We start from the raw sequence: 9,170 nt of genomic DNA, 5'->3' as shown, positions 1-9,170 counted from the left end.
TGGTCCGGGAAGATCCCACATGCCGCGGAGCAGCTAAGCCCGTGCACCACAACTATTGATCCAGTGCTCTAGAGCCCGTGAGCCACAATTACTGAGCCTGTTTGCCACAACTGCTGAAGCCCGTGCACCTAGAGCCCATGCTCTGCAACAAGAGAAGCCACTACAATGAGAAACCTGCTCACCGCAACGAAGAGTGTCCCCCGCTCGCCGCAACTAGAGAGAGCCCGTATGCAGCAACAAAGACCCGATGCAGCCAAAAATAAATTAATTTTTTAATTTTTAAAAAATAAAAAAAAAAGAGGCTGAGTCTCCTGTGCATCGACTTCACCAAGAACCTGAACGGGGACGTGACCTTCCTGACATTCACGGGCGAGGAGCTGGGTGCGTGCAGGCCCCGCGGGGTGGTCGAGAGGCGTCCATGTGCCCTGCCCCCTGGAGGGCCTTCTTCTCCTGAGGTGCTCAGAGTGTTTGGGTCCCAAGGTTCTGGATCCTTCCTAGGGGAAGGTGGCGGTCTGTCTACCGAGATTCTGCCCCGAAGGAGGTTGTCCCTCGAGACCCCGCCCCGCCCCTACTCTCTGTAATGTTTCTTTAATCTCACAGGGTCCTCCCGCACCTGACCCGGCGTGGGGTCTTGAAGGGCTGGGGCCTGGGCGGCTTTTTCAGCTTCTGCCCTCTTCCCCAAATGCTTTATTTTGAAAACTTCACACCTGTAGGGAAGTGGCAAGAATAGTACCAGGGAGACCCCGTGTGCTCCCCGGGCCCGGCCTCCCTACATGGATGCCATGTGTGCTTTTCCTGCGCTGGGGCCTCTGGACGCATCGCCAGGAGCAAGGGCGCCTCCTGAGTCCCTGGGTGCAGGCCCCCCTTGGGAAGCAGAGCGTGGAGCTGTCCCCCAGCCGTCCCAATGGCGGTCTTCTTTTAAAAATTAATTAATTAATTAATTTTTGGCTGTGTTGGGTCTTCGTTGCTGCACGCGGGCTTTCTCTAGTTGCGGCTAGCGGGGGCTCCTCTTCGTTGTGGGCACATGCCTCTCATTACGGTGCCTTCTTTCATTTCGGAGCACGGGCTCTAGACGTGCCGGGTTCTGTAGTTGTGGCACAGGGGCTCAGTAGTTGTGGTCCACAGGCTTAGTTGATCTGCGGCACGTGGGATCTTCCCGGACCTGGGCTCGAACCCGCGTCCCCTGCATTGGCAGGTGGATTCTTTTTTTTTTTCTTTTGGAATCAAAACTTTAATCCCAAGGATTGTCACAAAACGTATTACAAATGACAGCCTGAAAAAAAAATTGCCCAGTAACTCAAAGTTCAGCTCTACAATATACTCTTAATCTGGCAGGACATTGGTGTCTTGAATACTCTCAAATTCCCAAGTAATATTACAAAGAGCTATGTATTCATGTACAGCAATCACACAGGGGACTTATGACCTAAATCAAAGGTAAACTAACTTTCTTGAAACTTCTTAGATTCTAAAGTCACTGGACAACCTCTTGTCTGGTGTGAAGACTAGTGGAATTTTTAAACCTCTAATCTAGGGTAAGGGTGCAGCTTTCATTTTTACCTGCTGGCTTGTGTTCACAGCACCCTTTAAAGACTGCTTGCTTAACTACAGCTGCATACCATATCCCAGCCTTTTCAATATTTGCCAGTGTTGTTTCCCTAATAGTAAATAAACATCACACTTTAGCTGGGCAGGAGTCAGAGTTTTATTATCAGTGTAGGCAAGAACAAAAGTTCAAAGCAAATTCAATTTTGCTTAAGGGAACATTGTAAGGGAACAATTCTTCATATTACATGCCTCATAGGACCCATTTCAAACCATAGAGAATGACACCTTTATGTGTCACTGTCCCAAGAGACAAACAAATGTGAACAGCTAAAACATTTAAAAAGTGCACCAAGCTTCGGAAGTCTCAAACAAAACTTGAATTTTCTGTACATACTCCTGTCAAATGAAGTAATTTCCTGTACACCACTCCTCTTGCAAAGTGGTCTTCTATTTCCTTTCATTTGACCTAGATCGACTAGGAGACCTAGAGAAAGATTGGGAGGGCTTGTGATTTCTCTCCGGAGACAGTGATCTCTCTCTTCTCCTATATCTAGAAAGGGACCTGCTCTGGCCGAGGGAGAAGCTTCTCCGTCTTGGAGATGTGTGGCGAGGTGGAGGACTCCTCCTCCGATAATCATCGCGAGGGCGACGACCCCAAGAAGGAGGCGGTCACGATTTTGACTTCTCTTTTCCCCATTCGACAGGTCCACTCTTACTCGGCAGCCACATAGTGTTCTCCCATGTAGTTCTCGGACAGCATCAGCTGCATCTCGGGGATCTTCACGTTCAACAAGAGCGAAGCCAGGAGGGTTTTTAGCAACCCACACACTTCAGGGAGGTCCATAATAGCCTAAAGCTCGTTCCAATTCAGTCTTGTTACCACTGTTTCCAAGATTCCCTACATAAACTTGACAGTCCAATGGACAGGAATCACGATGCAAGACCCTCATGGCTCCTGGGTTTCACGGGCCACAGGGTGATCCCAGGCCTCTAGCATCTGGCAGCTGAATCTGCTCGCACAAGCTGTCCTGTGGGGATGTTTTTCCCCCTATGTGTCCAGCCCGGGGCCCTACTGGCTTGGCCCGGCCTCCCGGGTGAGAGGGTGAACCCCAGCTCCCTGGAGCAGACACTCAGAGCCCTGTTGACCGGACTCACAGGACTGGGGCAGCGGCTGGACATGTGTGGCCAGCCTGGTGGTGTTTGGCCCCGTCTGCAGTTCCAGTTCCAGCTGATAAAGAGCCTCGCTGTGTAATTTTCTCCTGGTTATGTAAGGATCCCCGGTGTCATTTGACAGAAATGTAGATGGTGTGTTCTTTCTCTGTTTTCTCCCTGCTTCCTCTCCTCTCTCTCTGTCTCTGTCTGTCTGTCTGTCTCTCTCTCCCTCTCCCTCTCTGACTCTCCTTCCCTCCTGCTCCCACTCCTTCCTGAGAGAGGATAGACAGAGTGTGAGGGAGGGAGACTCAGAGGGAGAGGGAGGGAGAGGGAGGGAGAGGGAGGGAGGGAGAGGGAGAGAGGGAGAGGAAAGAGGGAGAGGAAAGAGGGAGAGGGAAAGCGAGAGGGAGCGAGGGAGAGGGAGAGAGGGAGAGCGAGGGAGGTCTCTTCCTCTCTCCCTCTCCCTCTCTCCTCTTTCTCTCCCTCTCTCCCTCACCCTCTCTCCCTCTCCCTCCCTCCATCACCCTCCCCCCTTCTCCCCCTCCCTCCCTCTCCCTCCCTCCCTCTCTCTCCGTCTCTAGAGGGAGAGACGGAGGGAGAGGGAGGGGGGAGAGAGAGGGAGGGAGGGAGAGGGAGAGAGGGAGGGAAACAGGGAGAGAGAGGGAAGGAGACTTCTCTCCTTCCCTCTCTCTCCCTGTTTCCCTCCCTCTCTCCCTCTCCCTCTCTCCCTCTCCCTCTCCCTCTCTCCCTCTCCTCCCTCTCCCTCTCCCTGTCACCCTCTCCCTCATCTCTGCCTCTCCCTCTGTCTCTCCCTCTCTGGGAGGGAGTGAGGAGATGGAGAGACTGACGGAGAAGGAGAGTTGGAGGGAGAGGGAGAGGGAGGAGAGGGAGAGAGGGAGAGGGAGAGAGGGACAGGGAAAGAGGGACAGGGAGAGAGGGAAGGAGAGAGGGAGAGGAAGGGACAGAGAGAGTCAGAGGGAGAGATGGAGGGAGAGGGAGAGTGAGAGGCAGGGAGGGAGAGGGAGGGAGGAAGAGAGGGAGAAGGGCTGAGGACGGGGACTCCCTCCCCCTCCCATATTCTCCCCACTGCTTTCTCTTTTTTCTGCTTCAACAGACACCAGGCACCTTTTAGATCAGCCCTGAAGTCAACATTGACGCTTGGATGGCCTGACCTCCCCGCTGACTTCCAGCCCTGGACCACAGCTGGGAGATGAAGTCTATGGGGCCATGGGCGGCGGGCTGCACAGGCCCCTTCTCTGACGCCCAATCTCTCCTCGTTTACGAGGCAGCCTCCTGCTCCCCTCCCTGACTTCCCAAAATTTTGGGCCTTTTTAATATGTGTCGATAATGTCATGAGCTACAATTTCAATTTTATACGGGGACCCATCTCCCGAAATGCAGTGGTTTTCAGCCTTGGCTACACTAGAGAACTCCCAGGGAAGGGAGAGAAGTCTCTCCCTCCCTCTCTCTCCCTCCGTATCTCCTTCTGCCTCTCTCCCTCTCCCTCTCCCTCTCCCTCTGGGGTGATGCCTGATGAGCTCAGATTCGCAGATGTTCCCCCCATCCCCTCTCTGTGCCTTGCGTGGTGTCTGGGCCTTCTCACTGTGGCCCGGGCACGGCCTTGACATTCAGACATCGGTTCCTGCAAGGACAGTTGTGTTTGGTCCATACCGCATGTGGCTGCAGTCTGTGCTTCTGCCGTTTAGCATCTTCAGTAGATGGGGGCTGTGTGCGAGCCCTTCATCTTCCCCGCAGACACCTCTGGTGCTTGCTGGGCCTCACGGGTGATGCGGGGGGCACGGGGGACAGTCCTGTGTACCCACCTTCTTGGGCTGCAGACAGGCCACGTTTGTCCTGTGGTGACTGGGGGCTTCCAGGAGAACCCCACCGCAGAACTGGAGAGGTGGCCCCAGAGAGGTGGCGTACGCCTGGGGCCGGGCCTCAACAGCGAGCCATGGGCCACCTGTAGCAACAGGCGTCTCGCCGTCCAGGGGCTGGGTGTTCGGGCGCAGTGGGGATGAGCTGCTCTCTGCACAGCAGCCGAGTTTGTATCGTTGAGCCCGGGGAGGCCCCTGGGTGGCTCCTGGAGAGCCTGGCCGCATTTCTTCCTGCCCTTGGCCTTAGAGCCCATCACGGTTCACGCCATTTCTGATTCCAAAAGGACCTGTGTTAATAAAGACCACGTGTTAGGACAGCACAAAAGTGTCTAGAAATCCGGGCCAGGAGGAGGAGGGAGGGGGATTGGCTGTGCCCGCCAGTGACCTGAGAGCCGTGCCCGCCCACAAAGACATGGTCCGGGGCCCCATGGGGAGGGCATGGCCCACGGTCCCTAGCGCCGGCCGTCTCTGGGTTCCAAGAGAACTGCACCATCCTCGGGGAGCTGGTGAGGTTGCAGGCCCAGAAGTCCTGCCTGCTGGGATTCAGCAAGCATGCTGACTCCGTGCTGGAGATGATCATGGCCAAGACCAGCCATGTGGTGGCCACTTTCCTAGGTAAACCCGCCTCCACCTGAGTCCCAGTGGGGAGGGCGTCAGGCGGACCTTAACTGGACGTGGTGCTGCCTGAGACCCCACTGTGTCAGCCCTTGGGGGTCGCCTTCCTGGACCCTTCATTCTGCCTCGAGGTGTGCAGAGTGGGGGGCGACTGGGGGGCTGCCACAGGGACGTAGCCGAGCCTCTCCCCTCCACACGCAGATGAGCTGGCCCAGAAGCTGAAGCCCCTCAGAGAGCAGGAGCGGCCGTGATCCTGGAGCTAACGAAGGCCGAGTGCCAGAGGCGGGGCCTGCACTTTAATGGGCCCATCAACACCTGGGACCCGTGCTACTACATGAACCAGGGGGAGGAGACGCGCTACCACGAGGACCAGTACCTGCTCAATGAGTCCTTCCCCATGCAGGTGGTCACGCGCGGGCTGCTGGGCATCTCCCAGGAGCTGCTGCGGCTGACCTTCGACCTGGAGGAGGGCGCCAACGTGTGTCACGAAGACGTGAGGCTCTACACGGTCCGGGATGCGGCCTCGGGCAAGGTCATCCATCGGCAAGTTCTACCTGGACCTCTACCCTCGGTGCGTGTGTGCGGGAACCTGTCGCCATGGGCCGGAGCTCCTCTGCGGAAGCTGGGCCTCACCCCACGTCCCTCCCCAGGGAAGGGAAGTCCGGGCACGCGGCCTGCTTCAGCCTGCAGCCGGGCTGCCTGCAACAGGATGGGAACCGCCAGATCGCCATCATGGCCATTGTGACCAACTTCACCAAGCCCACGCCCGACCCGCCCTCCCTGCTGCAGCACGATGAGCTGGAGACCTACTTCCACGAGTTCTGGCAAGCCATGCACCAGCTCCGCTCCCAGGTGGGTGCAGGCGCGGGGCTGCGGGCAGGGGCTGGGGAGGACCCGGGAGCGCGTGGTCCTCTGGCAGGTCCTCGCCATGGGATTTTTCCGCTGATGTCACCCCGCACGTGGCGACGGCCTCGGTGTCAGCTTCCATCATCAAAACCCACGCACTGGGCGCATAAACAACAGAAATGCATGTCCTCAAGACTCTGGAGGCTGGAAGCCCCAGATCAAGGAGTCAGGACTGGTTCCCTGCATGTTAAGTACATGTACTCAAGAGTTGCATTTAAAAAAGACAAAAGAAAAGAAAGGTACATTGCATGCAAGTCTGGTGACAGGCGGTTATGAGAACCAGAGGGAAGGCTCTGGGACCAGAACCGCCGTGCCCTGTGATGCCCTGGGGCTGCTGCCAGTCTCGGTGGAGGCTTAGCAAGTCCCAGTAACTTCCCCACGTTGGGGGGGGGCCCAGCTGAGCGTCTGGGCCCAGGACCCACTGCTCGTTCAGTCTTCCTGCGGTCAGCCTTCGTCCTGAGAGCGATGTTTTCACAGGCTGCACCCGAGCGCGTGGGGACAGTTTCCTGACCTGTGCAGCCATCACTACTGTCCTGTTTTGGAACATTTCCATCAGCCCAAAAATGTCCCTCACGTCCTTAGTTATCACTCCCTCCCCTCCCCAGCCCCTGACAACCAGGAACCCACTCTCTGACTCTGTGGATCTACCTGTTCTGGACGTTTTCCCTCAGTAGGGTCACACCCTGTGTGTCCTTCTGTGTCTGACTTCTCTCGCTGAGCATCGTGTTCTCAGGGTCCATCCATGTGTCAGCAAGTGTCAGGGCTTCACCCCTTTGCATGGCTGAGGGCCGGAAAAAAGAAAAAAGAAAAGAAAGGCACGTTGCCTGCGAGTCTGGTGACAGCCGGTGATGAGAACCAGAGGGAAGGCTCTGGGGCCGGGGGCACCACATCCTGTGAGGCCGTGGTGCTGCTGCCAGTCTCGGTGGGGCACGGGCAATGCCGTCCCCCAGGGGCTGCGGGACAAGCTCATCAAGTCCCGGCAGACCAACCCAGGTGCGCCCAGGCCGAGGGAAGGGAAGGGGGCGCCCGGACCGCCTGCCTGGAAAGCGCGGCCTGGACACAGTGCCATCCCCATCGCCTTCCACCCACCCCCCAGGCTTATTCAACCTGTACCAGATCGTCCGGGCCAAGGTGGACCAGGCCCTGCACATGCAGACGCCCACAGACCCGGCCCAGAAGAATGCGCGCCTCTGCCAGGAGATCCTCAGGGGCCCAGTCATGCCAGGCAGCCAAGCGCGAGCTGGGCCCACCTTACGGTCGGTTGGTGGCTGTGGCCCAGGTCAAGAGGATCATCTGTTGGTGTGTGAAAGGGGACCGACTGACAGGCTCTGGCCGAGGCCCGGTGACCTCTGGCCTCTTCCTGCCTCGGTTCCTTGGCTGGTTCCTCCAGCTGTGGCCCGCGGAGTCCGAGGGTGGGGTGGGCGCATCTGCACGTGCTTTCTGGAGAGCCTAGAAGAGGCAGGAGAGGGCTCCATACCCCGGACGGAACACGTCGACGAGGTTTGCCCGTGTGTGTCGGTGCGGACACGTGGTTCACTCCCTTGTGAGCGCTTTAACCCACACTCTCCCCATGCTGGAGGGCGAGCCCTGACTCATCCCTCGGAGCCTCGGCAGCTGACCTTGTAAGAGGCTTAGGGGTGAACCCTCGTGAGCTTCAGCAGAAAGTCGGCAAAGATTGATTTGTGTCCCTCCACTGAGTTGCCCGCAAGGTCCCCGTTTTCTAGAAGTGTTGGGTCAATACTCCCTCTAGTGGCAGGGGACTCAGACAGGGTTGCTTGGAGGCCCCCGCTCTGGGGAAGGGGCACTGAGCGGCCAGGGGGCCGGGCAGGAGCCTCTCCGCGTGTGTCCCAGGGACCCACCTGCCTGCGACCTTCGGCTGCCTGGCAGGAAGATACAACGCCCAGTCCTATGGCTACCTGTGCAGCGAGGTGTACTCCGCAGACACGTTCCACACACGCTTCAAGCAGGAGGGCGTCCTGAGTGGCAAGGTGAGAGGCCGTCCTGCCACGCAGACCAACACGGAGGTCCTTGGCCTTGGCCTAGATGCTTGTGCCGCCCGCCTGGGCCTGCCAGGCTCTTGAGGGCCCTGCCCTGGACCTCCTTCTCCCCTGCCCTTTGTTCAGTCACAGCAGAGGTGGCCACACCCACACCCTCAGTGAAGGCGGAGCTCCACCCTCCTGCAGCCCCGCCCCCTCTCCCCAGGCTGCCATGGACTACAGAAGCTGTATCTTGAGGTCAGGTGGCTCCCAGGATGCCAAGGGTATGGTGAAGTTCTTCCTGGGTTGCGACCCCACGCAGGACGCATTCCTCCTGAGCAAAGGGCTGCAGGTTGAGGGCTGCAAGCCGCCAGCCTGCTGACGGCACAGGGTTCTGCCCACCCAGGCGGGTCGGGTGCCTTAGCGCCCCGCCGGGATGGGGGAGGGGCCACGTGTCCTCCCAGCCCCTGAGTCCCTGGCGGCTGGCCTCGGCCAAAAGCCTCCACCTGGACGTGTCTGGAGAGCCTGGCGTCAAGGCTCCCCCTGGTTGCACTAATGCAATCCCTTCCTGGGGAGCTTTCCTGCTTACAAAACTGTTCTTTGAAAACGCAGCCATTAATAAAAACACTCCACTCCTGGTCTCTGCCTGCGGTCCCTTCCACCACAGGAGCGGCATGGGGGCTGTCACACTGGGGGGAGTTCTGACCTTGGTCGGGGATCAGCCCTGTGGCCGGCCATTGCAGGCTGCTCTCTGCTGGTGTAGCGTCTGGGTCACTGGGAGATGGCTGAGCTGTGGGGTGAGTTCAGACGGGGATGGCTCCCCCCACCCCGGCCGGGTGGCTCTCCAGTGAGGAGGTGTCAGGTTCCTGCTGGCCTCTCACCAGGCAGTGTTTGGCATGTTGGGGGCTGTGATTGGCTGCAGCTGGTTCTGGCGGTGGGCACAGCTGCGGGAAGCCCAGCTGTGGCTGTCCCTGTCCCCGTGCCCTGTCCTCCTGCACATGGCCGGCTGGCTGGCTCCCTCCGCTCATCGGCAGCTGGTGAAGTCTGGACCACAGCAAGGGGCCGCCTTCCTGGGTCCTAGCAATTCTGCCCAAAG

At 58.3% G+C, this 9,170-nt stretch overlaps 2 pseudogenes; one reads left to right on the top strand and one right to left on the bottom strand.

The window, feature by feature from the left end:
- Window positions 1–1,995: 1,995 nt before the first annotated feature.
- Window positions 1,996–2,498, bottom strand: LOC130708902 (serine/arginine-rich splicing factor 3-like; annotated as a pseudogene).
- A 1,036-nt stretch (window positions 2,499–3,534) lies between these two features.
- LOC130708901 (thimet oligopeptidase-like) lies at window positions 3,535–8,456 on the top strand (annotated as a pseudogene).
- The last annotated feature ends 714 nt before the right edge of the window (window positions 8,457–9,170 follow it).

Source organism: Balaenoptera acutorostrata, chromosome 9 (genome assembly GCF_949987535.1).
Source record: "Balaenoptera acutorostrata chromosome 9, mBalAcu1.1, whole genome shotgun sequence".
Taxonomy (NCBI): domain Eukaryota; kingdom Metazoa; phylum Chordata; class Mammalia; order Artiodactyla; family Balaenopteridae; genus Balaenoptera; species Balaenoptera acutorostrata.
This window is presented reverse-complemented; position numbering and strand designations above follow the sequence as displayed.